Below are 14,325 nucleotides of genomic sequence, written 5' to 3' on the forward strand. Positions count from 1 at the left end.
ACTTAGATATTTATTTTAGGACTGTGGAGGATGAAAATGAGGGACAGAGACCCAAGCTCAAAGATCAGTTAGGAGGCTACTGTAATCATCCCTGCAAGAGGTTAAGGAAGGCTGGAAATACAAAGTGAAGGTAGAGTGAGAGAAGTGGGGATTAACTAGAATAAATTTCTAAGAGTGAAATCTGAAGAATTTTTCTCCCATTAATTGTGGCATTGTGAGAAAAAGAATCAACCCCCACCCCCAGGCCCTGTCAACAGCTCTCTCTTTCCAAGCTTAGAAACAAATGTCTTGGTGATTTCATCAAGGCTCGTATCTCATGTCTTTAAATACTCCCAATTTGGTGCTATCCAATAGAACTTTCTGAGATGACAGAAATGTTCTATATTTGGGTTGTCTAATATGATAAGCCACTGGGCCCATGTGCCACTAGCTACATTGAGCACTTGAAATGCCTAGTGGGACTCATTACATTTTTTACCTTTTTTCTTAAATTAATGTAAATTTAAATAGCCACATGTGCTGGTGACTCATATTGGGCAGCAGAAATGACAACCCCTAAATGTCTGTCTTCAACTTGGATCTTTCCTCTTCACAAAAGAGGAAACTTTTTTCCTATATCCTTTTTTCCTGTATCCAACTTTCTACTCAATATCCCCACTTAGATTTCTAGTGGACATTAGATGTATTGGTTTACAGTCTAACTTCTGGACTTTTCCCTTGACCTGCTTCTAATGTCTTACCCATCTCAATAAATGGCATCTTATTTGAGTCCTCCTTGAGTCCTTTCTTCTTTCTCTAATACATTACATCTTATCTCTAAGTGAATCAAATAAAAATTTGTCCAGAATCTAACTGATTCTTCCCACCTGCACAACTAACTGCCACTAAGTCCACAATAATGTTGCCTCTTGTGAGGATTATTGCAGTAGCCTCCTGACTGGCCTCCCTGCTTTGATCTTTGTGCTTTGTGGAAATCTAGGTCCTACTGCATTATTCTTATTCTCAAAATTCTTGCTCTGAGTTAAACCTAAGTCCTTACAATGTTCTACACAATCTACCCTACGTTTCCAGTATCACTTCATTGTCTACTCTCCCTCATTCTCACTCTGCCCTGGTTACACTGCATCTCCTTATTGTTCCTGGAATATTCCAGACATACTCCCACTGCAGAACTTTGCATTTACACTTTCCTCTGCCTGGAATGCTCCTCCATTGGACATCTGCATGGCTTGCTTCTTTATCTTCCACATGGCCTTGTTCAAACACAGCTTGGCAGTAAGGAGTTCCCTGACAACCTTATTTAAAATTCTGTTCTGCCAAACTGACACTCTTAATTCACCTCCTATCCACTTCCCCAACTTACTGTTCTCCATAGTACTTAGAAGCATCTGGCCCAGCAAATCTTTTATTTATTTTGTTTATTAACTGTGCTCCCCCTAGCTACACTGTAAGTCTCCTGCAGGTGGGTTCTTTAATCTGTTTTGTTCATAATCACATTCCCAGCACTTAGAACATTGCCTGAAACATGATAGGTGCTCAATAAATGTATCAGTTACATGACTAAGTGATTTTTAGATTTCTAATACATGTTGAGTGGTCGTATCACTAGAACAGATACGATAGAAAAAACAAGTATGGCGTATGGTAGGTGTTCTAAATATTTGTTGAATGAGATTTTTAAATGAATTAAAAGAAGTAGCATGTTAAGTTTAATCTTGTGTGGCAAAAACATAGATAAATGGGGTGGAGATCATTCAGAGGATGGTCGGTTTAGTGAGCAAAAGATAAGGCTGTGATATCAACAAGGCTGAATTTTATTCTTTAGAAAGGGGAACCACTGGAGATGATTTTAAGTTGTGGAATGATACTTGTGGATTCTGGCAAAGCAATAAACTGTGTTTGTATTACCTCTTTTGACATTCAAACTAATCTCCCCCATCACCGGCCTAGTTCAGGTCATCATCCTTTCTTACCCAGCAGTAATCTCCCAAATGATCGCTGTGCCTCCAATTCTTACTCCCCAAATCCATCCTTCATCTTGCCACATATTGATTTTGTAAAATATATATTGGTTTCTATACTGTTGACTTTCTGTCCCACTGACATTCCTTATGTTTATAGATATACCTGCAGCCTGTTGGCTCTGTTTCTTCAGTGGTAACTAACAGGATATACTGAGGAAGGTTGTGATTATGGGATCAGGGCTAGAGCCTGGGCTAGAGTCAGGGACTTCTCTGTACTTATCAAGATATATTAAAAATAGGCATTTATCTGTAAAGTTCACTCTCTCCAAAAATATGCTACCCTGATTTGCTATTCCCTAAAAGTTCTTCAAGTGTAGGCACTTGTCAAAAGTCACCCATATTCTCTAATGATTTCACTTCATGATGACAAATCCTTGGCATTTTGTAGCTGGGCTTTGGGGGATAGGTACACGGTGTACCATTAGTGCATGCATAATGGGTACCTTCAACAGCTCCAGCGTCAAGGTGTTTCTGACACAGCCCTGTAATTAATGGGAATGCACTTTCTGTGGTGTATGTCAGTAATTTGGCAATGACAGAAACATATGCCTTGTTTGATGAACCTGAAAGTGAGAGGAGGTGGGAGAAAACTTGCTAGAAAGCTTATCCCAGTTGACAGTCTAGCCTGGGTAACATTAACGAGGCTTTAAGTATGTTGATATAAATCAAGATATAGCCAGAAGCAAGGCCAAGGCTGCTTGAAGAAACTGAAATCGGCTGCTAGTATCTCTGGAGCCGATGAAGCAATGATGTTGCTTTCAGGTAGAAAAAATTACCAACCCTCTCAGTCAGTCAATGAAAGGGAGAAAAATCCAACATCTGCTTTCAGAACCTAACAGCATACCCACAGCCAGGGAAATGGACGAGTGAAAGCACCAGTCGCCTAAGTCAGAAATCCAGAGTCCCCCTCATCCTCTCACTCCCAATATACAGTCGTTCTTGAGTTCTATAGTTCTTACTCCTAAATATTTCTCATGTCTGACCCTGCTTTTCTATCCCTCCTCCAACTACATACACTTGGCATGCATTAAACAGTCTGCTAACTGTTCATCTTGTTTTCAGTATCTCCCTCCATTGAATCCAGCCACTAACAAGCTATCAGAGAGAGACTTGCATTAAAAAATTACTCAGGGGTGACACATTGACTTCAGCATAAGATTAATGGCTAAGTTTAATATGTGTTTATGTGCGAGGCACTGTTCTGTGCTTTGTGTATACTATTTTATTGAAATAAGTCTATGAGATAGAATTATGATCACTAATGACAGATAAGGAAACTGAGTCACAGCAGTTAGGTAAATTATCCATAGCTCAAACCTCCTACAAAGAGGTACTTGGAATTGACTTCAAGTAGTTTATCTCCAGATATCTTTCATCATGTGACACTCCTTCTTAGGATAGCAGACAGACTTCTCATGATCAGGCTTCTATCTACCTCCCTCTTCTATTAACTCTCTATGCACCACTATACCCACCCAGTTACATTGCTTAGAATTCCTGCCGCAGGCAATGCATGCTCTAATTTTGTCTTGCTTTCCTTCCTTTCTTTCTTTCTCCTTTTTTTTTTGGTAGATTGTGATATTGGCCTAGGCTCTCGTTTTCCCTTCACCTTTTCTACCTGGTTTATAGCTCAGTGTTACTTCTTGGAGGAAGCCTTCACGTTTACCTCTCCCTAAGACTGAATTTATAGTAAAGTGCCACGTTACTTACAGTCCTGGATGCCCTGAATCAGCATTAATTGGATAACTGCTTGAAAAAAAGAAAAGTGTATTTCTGAGCTTGTCCTAGATTCACTGGAGAAGGAGCCTCTAGAATCCTCATGTTTAACAAACTCTCCGGGTAATGCTTAGTCACTGTGGTGTTTGAGAGCCATTGGTACAGCGATTAGGCAGGTATGAGTCCAAATCTCAGCTTGGTCACTCACTGTGTAACTATGGGTTGGTGACACTGTCTAAACCTAGTTTCCTTTAGCTTTGAAACATAACTACAAAAAGTAGAGTTAAAGAAAAAAAAGGCATAATGCATGTAACGTGCTTTGCAAGATGCGGTACATAACAAAAACTCTAACGCTAGCTGTTATTACTCTTGTCCTTCTTAGTTTATACAGCACTAATACTGCTGTTATAGAATCCCTTGCACTTGTATGCAATCCTGGGTCACCTGTTTATCTCCCGTATTGGACTGCAAAAAAGAGAAAAGTGAGTCTCCTTCAAATTGTACTCCCAAATACCTGGTATACTTTTCTACTCACTCCAAGTATTTAATGTTGAATGTGTGATTAAATGACTTTTAAATGTCCTATTTCTGTTTTCAAAAAAAAAACTTCCTAATAAAAATTTAAAATAGGGCCATAGGACGGAAGGACCCCAATTCCCTATAAACTAATAAGCCATTCAGTTTAAAACATGTTATCTTGAACTTTATTTAATAACAGCTTTGATATAAGATATAGTTGCTGATGAAAAATTGGAACTTTACAAAAATATTTTTTCATTTAACATATATTTAAGGAAAGCCTACTAGGTGCTGAGTAATCTCAGACACTGGAGATAACAGGAGTTTCAAAATCAGGCAAAAAAAAAAAAAAATTCCTTTTCTCATGATGCTTACAAGCTAATGAGTGTGTTGGGAGGGCCAGGGGCCAGGCAGTAACTATACAGATATATAGATACATAAAATGCCCAGTTTATTAGTTTTCTATTGCTGAGTAACAAACTACCACAAAACTAACAGTTCCCGACATATAGTTATTATCCCACAGTGTCCATGGGCAGGAGTCCCAGCCCAGCTGAGCTAGGTCCTCTGCAGGGTTACAGTGAAGGTGTTGGCTGTCCTGAGGTCCTTTTTGGAGCTTGGGGTTCTTTTCTAGGATCATGTGGTTGTTGGCAGAAATTAGTTGCTTAAATCTATAGGACTGAAGTCCCTATCTTCTTACTGGCTGTCCCCAGGGGCCATTCTCAGCTTCTGGAGGTCCCTGCAGTTCCTCATATATGGCCTTTCAGAATCTGGTGGCTTCCCTCTTCAAGGCCATCAGGAAAATTTCTTGCTTCAATTTGCTAAGAAGGAGTCTTATGTAATATAACCTAATCAAGGGACTGACATCCCTATACTTTTGCCATCTTTTTTATCTAGAAGCAACTCATAGGTCCTGCCTGGATTCAAAAGTAGGGCATTCTACATGGATGGGATGGGATTCACTGGGGGGCGGGGAGGGGGGTTGTCATCGTCATGGAATTATGCTTACCCATACACTTGATATGGCAGATGGTGATAAGTATTATGGAAAAAAATAAAATGGGGGAGGTGTGGGATATGTCAAGGTGATGGGGGAAGCAGTCATTGCAATATGAATGAGAATGGGCAGGAGAGGAAAGATCTCTGTTATTCTGGTTAATGCATCTTTAATACATTTTCTTAATAGCTTCTAACATAAATGATATATCAATTAAAGGATGAAAAGAAATTATTAATACCGGAGCATTTAGTAAAAGTGAGTTAAAATAATCAGAGCAATTATATGACAATCTTCACTGTCCAGACAAACCTGAGAGCAGAAAATTAATCCACACAATAAAATCAACATTTTAGAAATCAGCCTTACACAAAAGGAGAAAAGTACAAATGAGCACTTTTCTCCTCAGGGATTTCCATTCATCAGGCTTTCTTCTTCTATTACTTGTCATTCATCTCAGAAAGTTCTTTATTCCTAGAAAGAACCGTGCTTTACTCATTCCCACTCACTATGGGACTGGGTCCCTATGAAGCAGTTATTTTTAGTCAACAATTTATACTCCTAATTTGTTTCCTAAGTATTTTCATTGGTTAACCCACCAATCTTCACAGAATCTATTTATATCCCAATCAAATGAGACTCTCAACAGCTATTAGTGTTAGAAGAGTGAACTTGTCTTCATTACAAGTTTTCTTTCTGGTTGAGTTGGGAGGAACGTAAAAGTAACAAGAAATGTGTGAGCCATAGGTTCTATGCTGCAGACATTATAAATGGCCAAAAGAACAAAACAACACAGGACTTCTTCTCCCAGCAATACTGAAGACTTCCATCTTTTTGCAGGAACAGTGACTATTTTTCACAATCTTGGTTTTTGTATTAGTCTGTTCAGGCTGCCACAATAAAAATACCATAAACTAGGTGGCTTATAAACAACAGAAATTGATTTCTCACAGTTCTGGGGGCTGGGGAGCCCAAGATCAAGGGGCCAGCAAGTTCAGTGTCTGTTGAGGACCCCTTACCTCATAGAAGGCTCTGCCTTCTCACTAGACCTTCACGAGGAGGAAGAGGAAGGGAGCTTCTCTTTGATAAGGGCACTAATTCCATTTATGAACTAATCACCCCACTTTCTAGCACTATCACACTGAGCATTAAGTTTTTAACATATGAATGGCAGCAGGGTTGGGGGAGCAGGGGGAAGGATACAAACATTCAGACTATAGCAGTTTTCTTGTTCTTGGGTTGTACAAATATTTTGATCTGTGTAGAAGGATTTTCCTGAAGATGGGGCTGTGGATAAAAAAAAGGCTGAACTAAAACTAGTTAATTTTGCTACCAATTATCAGTACCACTCAACAGCTAGATAAGCATGAAGAGAACCTTAGCTAGAAAGGAATTTTGATTTTTATCTTCATGTGTTAATTATCTATTGTCTGTCTACATTATAAAGGTTAAAGATAAGGGGATATTAATTACTTTGTACAATTTCTATGGTATTATGAAATTCCCTTTCCCTGTTCAGTAAACAGAGCCAGTGCAAAACTTTACACCTTTTCTTCTGAAGTATACCATGGAGGGGGCATGTTTGATCTGATGAGTAATTTCTGCTCAAGCCTGAATTTCTTTGAAGTCTAATGTTTATGTTAAAAACTATATAAAATCTTTATATGAATATACTATTTTCATAAAACAATACTTCTATAAATTACTTACCATCACTCTACGGAAAAACACTCCTCTGTGTGTCTCCTCTACTCTCAGTACTCCACTTCATTTCTGGCACTCTCCGTCACCAGATGTGTGGTCGTTTTTCTCACACCAAACAATTCTCAGATTCTCTGAACACAAGCTGGGTGTCCTGCAGTTTAACTCAACTCTTTTTTTTTATTTTTTAAGATTTTATTGATTGATTAATTGAGAGAGATAGGGTACCAGCGGGGGTGAGGAGGAGCAGAGGGAGAGGGAGAAAGAGCATCTCGAGCAGACTCAGCCCTGAGTAAGTGATCAGAGCCCGAAGCGGGGCTCAATCTCACACCCCTGAGATGGTGACCTGAGCAGAAATCAAGAGTCGGACGCTCAGCCAACTGAGCCAGCCAGGTGCCCCTAATTTAACTCATTTCTGACATTACCTGGAGATAGTGACAGATTCCGTAGGTTAAGGGCTCAGTCCCACAAGACCAACCCCCCAACCTTCAGATGCCAATCACAAGTCCAAGTTGTCACCTGTGCTTCTGACTGACCAGTTATAAGTCAGAGTTTTCTATGACTTAATGTTCGATTAATTTGCTAAAGCAACTCACAGAACCAGGAAAACAGTTTATTTACTAGATTATCAGTTTATTATAAAAGGATATGACTCAAGAACAGCCAGATGGAAGAGGTGCAAAGGGCAAGGGATGAGGAAAGGGATGTGGAGTTTCTGTACCCTCTCTGAATGCCACTTTCCCAGCATCTCCACGTGTTTACCAACACAGAAGCTCCCCACATCTTGTCCTTTGGGATTTTTTATGGAGGTTTCATTACACGGGCATGTTTGATTAAATCATTGGCAATTGCTGATTAAACTCAATGTTTAGCCATTCTCCCCTCCCTGAAGATCATGGGGTGGGACTGAAAGCTCTAGTCCTCTAAAGATTTTATTCTTATTTTTTTTTGACAGAGAGAAACAGCGAGAGGGGGAACACAAGCAGGGGGAGTGGGAGAGGGAGAAGCAGGCTTCCTGCCGAGCAGGGAGCCCGATGCGGGGCTCGATCCCAGGACCCTGGGATCATGACCTGAGCTGAAGGCAGACGCTTAACGACTGAGCCACCCAGGCGCCCCTGAAAGTGCTAGTCCTCTAATCACGGTTTGTTCTTCTGGCAACCAGCCCCCATCCTTAAGTCACCTAGGGCCTTGCCAAAGGTCACCTAATTAACATAAACTCAGGGTGGTATGAATAACAAAAGACATCTTTATCTCTCTCATCACTTAGGAAATTTCAAGGGTTTTAGGAGCTCCGTGCCAGAAATGGGGACAAATTATAATTTTTAATCCTATTATAATAATATAATTATTATAAATCCTATTATTGTAGGCTTATTATAATCACAATATCACAGTCATGCACACACACGCACACGCACACACGCGCGCACACACGCACACACGCACACGCATAAATCCATAGCCCTGGAGAAGGTGCTAAAGTAGGGAGCAAGCAGCACCCGTACCACTAAGAAATGTGCACCATTTCAGGAGAACAACAAGAGAGTCTTTCCAGGCACCACTCTAATGATCAAAGGGTTGATAGCATTCTAACCAACTTGGGTATTTTGGATACAACCCTCAACTTGCTGTTCTTTTCTTACTGGAGTATTTACTTGATAATGTATTATTACTACCATGGGTAGACTTATGAAATAAATGTATCAGCCATTTGTATTCTGCATGCAAAATTAGATACGTGAAAGCTTTTGTAAGCAGAATTGTGTTCGGACATTAATTCTTCCTCTCCGGAGAGGCAGTTAAAATTTACCAACCCAAGGAGATTTGGATGGTTTCTCAGTCTACTTCCCCCTTTCTTTTCCCAGCTTGTTTTCCCTTTGCCTCTGCTCATCACCTATATCTCACAATGTGATCACCAACCTCTGTTCTTATCCCATGAATTGTACTGCCATATTGATCAATTCTCTGTTTCTCCAGTTTCTTTCTTGTTCATCCTGTTACCTCATTCATTGGATCCTTCTTTGCCTGTCTGTTCCCATTTGTCCCATTTATGGCACCATTTGTATTGAGTTGTGGCCTCAGTTTTGTTTTTTCTTCCTCGGTTTTCTTCTTTGGTTGCTTCTGGTCTTGCTGTTTGTTTGCCAAAAGAAAACTCTGTACTTGGTATTCACTAGTTTCTTATTTCTGAATGAAAATATTTTGCCACGTTAATGTACTGGGACAGACTCTTGCTTAGCAAAAATTACAGTTTAAAAATCTTTGACCTTGGGGTGCCTAATGGCTCAGTCAGTTGGGTGTCCGACTCATGATTTCAGCTCAGGTCATGATCTCAGGGTCCTGTGATTGCGCCCTGCCTGGGGTTCTGCAGAGTCTACTTGAGATTCTCAATCTCCCTCGCCCTCTGCCCCTCTCCTTGTTCACGTGCTCTCTAAATAAATAAATAAATAAAATCTTCAAAAGAAATCCTTGGCCTTTGTTAGTCCCTTTTAATTATAAGTTCTATATATCTAGAAAAATTCAATATATATCTAGTAGGAACCTATCGGGAAACTCTACTAAGCCTTCTGGACAGATGTGTATTCATTCATTTCCTCAACAAAAGTGTATTAAGACCTACCATGTCTCACCACATATCATGTGCTTTGCTAGATTTAGGGAGTTCTGCTGTGAAGAAATAAAAAATAGCCATTTCTTTCATGGAACTTATATATGAGTGGAGAAAACAGAAATTGATCAAATTATTGAACCAGTAATCTGAGTAAGAATTTGATAAGCGTGGGATGCCAGGGTGGCTCCATTGGTTGAGCGACCAACTCTCGATTTCAGCTCAGGTCATGATCTCAGGGAGTGAGATGAGCCCCATGCCCCTGCAGCAGGCTCCATGCTCAGCGGGGAGTCTGTTTGAGATTCTTTTCGTCTTTTCCTCTCCCTCTGCCCCTCCCAAGGGTTACAGGGAATGAGCCACTCCCCTCCAGCATCATTCTTCTTATTCTAAATAGGAAGAAACTAGCCTAAGCCCCTTTTCTGGCTTATAGAGGCAGGTAATTGACAACATAAATTCATTTCTATGGGCCTTATAGGATCTTATAACATCTTATAGGTGTCTATAAATATAATTACTACAAATATAATTCAACCATTGATTGTACAATTCATTTAATAATGGCTCTCTCTCCCCAAAACATAAGTTCCAAGACTGTAGGAGCTGTGTCAATCATATTCAATTCTGACTCCCCAGGGTCTAGCAATAATGCCCCCACTGAGTAGTATATGATAAATGTTTGTTGAAGAAGTGAATGAGCCATATTTATTATCTAAAATAATCCTGTGAGATGTGACCTCAAATTGAACCTTTACCCTCCTGCTTCTTCAGGCACACTGTTAATGTCTACTGGACACACTGCTTCCTAATGCTATAGCTGAATCTGGGAGGCAGGGTATTAAAGGATTCAATTTATTTGCTAAGCAGGAATTATTTACTGACAGGACACAAAGCAGATCCTAGACTCCATAGTAAACACAAAATAAATATAAAACAAAGAATTCTTGAAAGTTCTAGTTCCTAGGCATTGGCTGATTACACTAGGTAGGGTAGTGGGAAATTAAACTTTCTGCCCCCCTGGGTTTTAGAAATTGAAAAAAACACTGATATTGGCTTAGAAGAAGAGTTCTCAAATTTTTAGCCTCAAGATTCCTGTACACTGTTAAAAATTCTTGAGAATATCAGAGTTTTTTTTATGTGGCTTATATTTACAGATAACTTCCGAATCAGCAGTTAAACCTGAGACTCAACAAACAACAATGAAGTGTTGAATGTGTGGGCTTAGACTAAAAATTTTAGACAAAATATTATTTAAATTTGGAACATTAATCGTTGTTAAGTGTTCTATGGTCTTTGTATTAATACGTTAAGAAGGATAAAATATACTGGCTAGCTTTAGACTTTAAGTGTGAATATCAAAATATCTGGAAAAACTTCTGAATATAGAAAGAGAATATAACTCCAAAAATGTAAAGGAAAAAGTTGGAAAAACTCAAAGAAAAAATATGAATTATTATACAGAAAAAAGAAAAACTGCACACATGAAGCTCAAAAGATGTTGGTAGAAAAAAATCTAAAAATATCATAACCTCCCAAATAAATATCCCAGGGGAAAAAAAAAAACAAAGAAATTAAACTGGAAAATGAAGATTTTAATTCATTTAAAAATAACAGCAATAACCCTATTACATGTTAACATAAACAGCATATTTTTATTAATAATAACTACATTTTCCAAAACAAAAAATAGAAGTGGTGGCATTGTTTTACATATTTGTCGATCTCTTTCATGTCTCACTTAGCAGTAGATAGCTGAATACACACAAAGGAAGAAAGATAAAATGAAACCTTGTAGTTTAAATAAATTAATTTAGAAATGTGTGTTGATTAGCTCTTGAGCTTGTTCTGTTACATAGTGATGCGGAATCTTCAAATGAAAAGTTGCTGAGGTCACTAGATGACTGAATGGAGGAGGTGGTGTGAGGGAGAAACTTACAGGCTTTAATGTAATAGAAATCCAACATCAGGTCTCAGTTTTATGAACATACTGACAATGTCTACTCAAAGTTGTTTAATCTCTGAACCCTGGTTTCTTCCTTTGTAAGAGGGGCAGCAATGCTTCCATTAAGTGAAAGAATATGTATGAAATGGCTGGCACGCAGTTTGCTCCCTGTAGACGTTAGTTCCTTTTCTTTTCTCCAATCCCCAAATCCTTGAATAATCATCTAGAACTGAAGCATAATAGTCATTATATTTGCAAGTACAGTTAAGAATTCTATACATTAGACATTGTTTCTATCACACATGCTATTTCATCAACTTTTGTGTTTAATTTCGTCATATAAATATCAACCAATGTCTTTGAATCTTTGTGAAACGTCAAGGATACTACAGTATTGTACTTGCTCACTTGCTCTCAAGGTTCCCGATGTTCAGTTGACCAGGCAAGACTCATAGTGTGGAAAGCTCAAGAACTTATACACAAGTGGGAGTTAATATAGTACAAAATGAAGAAAGGTGATTTAAACTAAAGAAGGCAGACCTCCAGAGATCACAGTGGGAATTATCTGAGTATATTAAATATACATGTCCAGTCCAAATGTATATGTATGTGTAGGGGTATCAGTGATCCGAATATAGCAGAACATCACATAATGAAAACACACTCATTGGAATGTAACTGAGTCTTTTACACAGTTAGAGTAGTGGAAAAGAACATGGCTTTTGAAATTGGAAACATCTGGTTTCAATTTCTGGCGCTGCCCTTAGGAACTATATGAACTTCAATAATTAATTAAATGTTCAGAGCCTCATTTACTTGCACGATGGGATTGTGGTGAAGGTTATCACTATCTGCAAAATAATAACACCTATCCATCAGGTTATCAAGAGGGTGATGTTATAATGAATGAAAGAACTCAGTTCTGTGGTTCGGACATAGCAAACACTAAGTATTAGCTACCATTACTACTACTGTTGTGAATGTATATCTATCTGGGTGAACATAGATTGGCAGTTGTGTTTTTTGAATCATTCGGGACAATCTTGATTCAGTTTTTTAAAATTTGTATCAGGGGGCACCTGGGTGGCTCAGTTGGTTAAGCATCTGCCTTCAGCTCAGGTCATGATCCCAGGCTCCTGGGACTGGGTCCCGCATCAGGCTCCCTGCTCGGTGGGGAGTCTGCTTCTCCCTCTGTCTTTCCCCCCTGCTCATTATCTCTCTATCTCTCTCACTCTCTCCGTCTCTCAAATAAATAAATAAATTCTTTAAAAAAAAATAAAACTTTTATCAGACGGTATTCCAGATATCCTAGTTTTTAATTAAAACCACCCACTACAACAAAATATCCAAGAAAAATTTCATATACAGTATTGGAGCCACATTATGAATATATATTTTTTATTATCCAAGGAGTTTGTTCTATTTTCTCAATCTGCATCAGCGAGGGGCTTCTTCTATTGCTCTCAGCTCCTCCTCCATTTGCTAGGCAACTCTTCCAGCATGCAGGGCATTTGGCACATTATGTATGGGGAACTAGGTAAGGATTTTAGGCCCTGGTGATAACTGTTCCAACGTCTGGCCTCCATCATCTTGTACTTCCAGCTCTGAAATAAGGCCTAACTAACTTCTACACTAGTTTCCCTAGTGATCCTGTCTTCCTGAATTTTGTATACAACCTCCCACCCAAATATGGATCTAAGTCTAATATTCACACCATTGGAAAAACATTGATCAAGTGTTCACAACTGACCATTCTTTTTTCTAAATATTGTATTTGTCAGAGAGAGAGCGAGCATGAACGCACAAGCAGGGGGAGTGGGAGAAGGAGAAGCAGGCTCCCCACTGAGCAAGGAGCCCGATGTGGGGCTCGATCCCAGGACTCTGGGATTATGACCTGAGCTGAAAGCTGACGCTTAACCGACTGAGCCACCCAGGCGTCCCACAACTGACCATTTCTTAACCTTCTCTTTGTCTTGACCAAACTTTAGTCAAGCTTCTCTCCTTACTACAGGCTCTTGAACTCTGCTTGCCCCCAAGCCAGAGCAAGCACTAAAAAGTAGAATGTGTTCTTTGTTGGCTTCTTTGGGAATCAGCAAGACACTCTCCCTGCCGTACCCAACTGGTCATTTCTCTTTGCTTGTCCAGCTTCCCTTTAAAAGATTCTGCTTATCTGTGTTTACCCCTCCTTATCCTATACAAGAAAAGCCTTTTCTGTTGATTTTAATATGCTTGCAGATTTCTGAGATTAGAGTTTTGTCCCTAATGCAATAGATTTTCTTCTGACAAAATCTCTTCCTATCTGAGTTGTTTTTGACAGTATCTTTGTTCTAATCCCCTAGGAAACTCCCCATTTTCTCTGGTTGTTGCTGGACTCCATCTCTTTCCCTCAATGTCCTGATCTCCTGGCCAATTCTTGGCAAAAATATCCAGCAACATTTTCCCATATATCCTGTTCTCTGGGCCCTGAGTGGATGAGCCTGAATCATTAGATATAGCATCGATGTTAAGTTTAGAACATATTTCCTTTCAGACTAATGAAAATCACCATCTTACATTTTGCAAAAGCCTAAGTATCCAAGTTTAAGGGAAAATACTGTGATTCAATATAAAAATCTACTTGCTATGTATCAGGTGGCATGGAGGAGCAAAAAGAAAACAACAATCTATTTTGTCAACTCTTCATTTATTCTGCTTGATTATATCAATTAAAGTAGTGTTTTGTAGATGAATTTCCATACTGAATCTAATTAATATGTTGGTTCATGTGCTTATTATATAGGAATCACTGCTTTGTTTTTCTATCCCCATTGTGGTTATTAACATG

At 39.1% G+C, this 14,325-nt stretch overlaps 1 long non-coding RNA gene across 1 annotated transcript in view; it reads right to left on the minus strand.

Moving 5' to 3' along the window:
* Positions 1-10,890: 10,890 nt before the first annotated feature.
* LOC118533969 (uncharacterized) overlaps positions 10,891-14,325 on the minus strand; it is a 105,962-nt gene continuing 102,527 nt past the window's right edge. The window contains exon 3 of the long non-coding RNA XR_004916442.2: positions 10,891-11,730. This is a non-coding gene — a long non-coding RNA (uncharacterized LOC118533969). The remainder of the gene's footprint in view (positions 11,731-14,325) is intronic.

Source organism: Halichoerus grypus, chromosome 5 (assembly GCF_964656455.1).
Source record: "Halichoerus grypus chromosome 5, mHalGry1.hap1.1, whole genome shotgun sequence".
NCBI lineage: Eukaryota > Metazoa > Chordata > Mammalia > Carnivora > Phocidae > Halichoerus > Halichoerus grypus.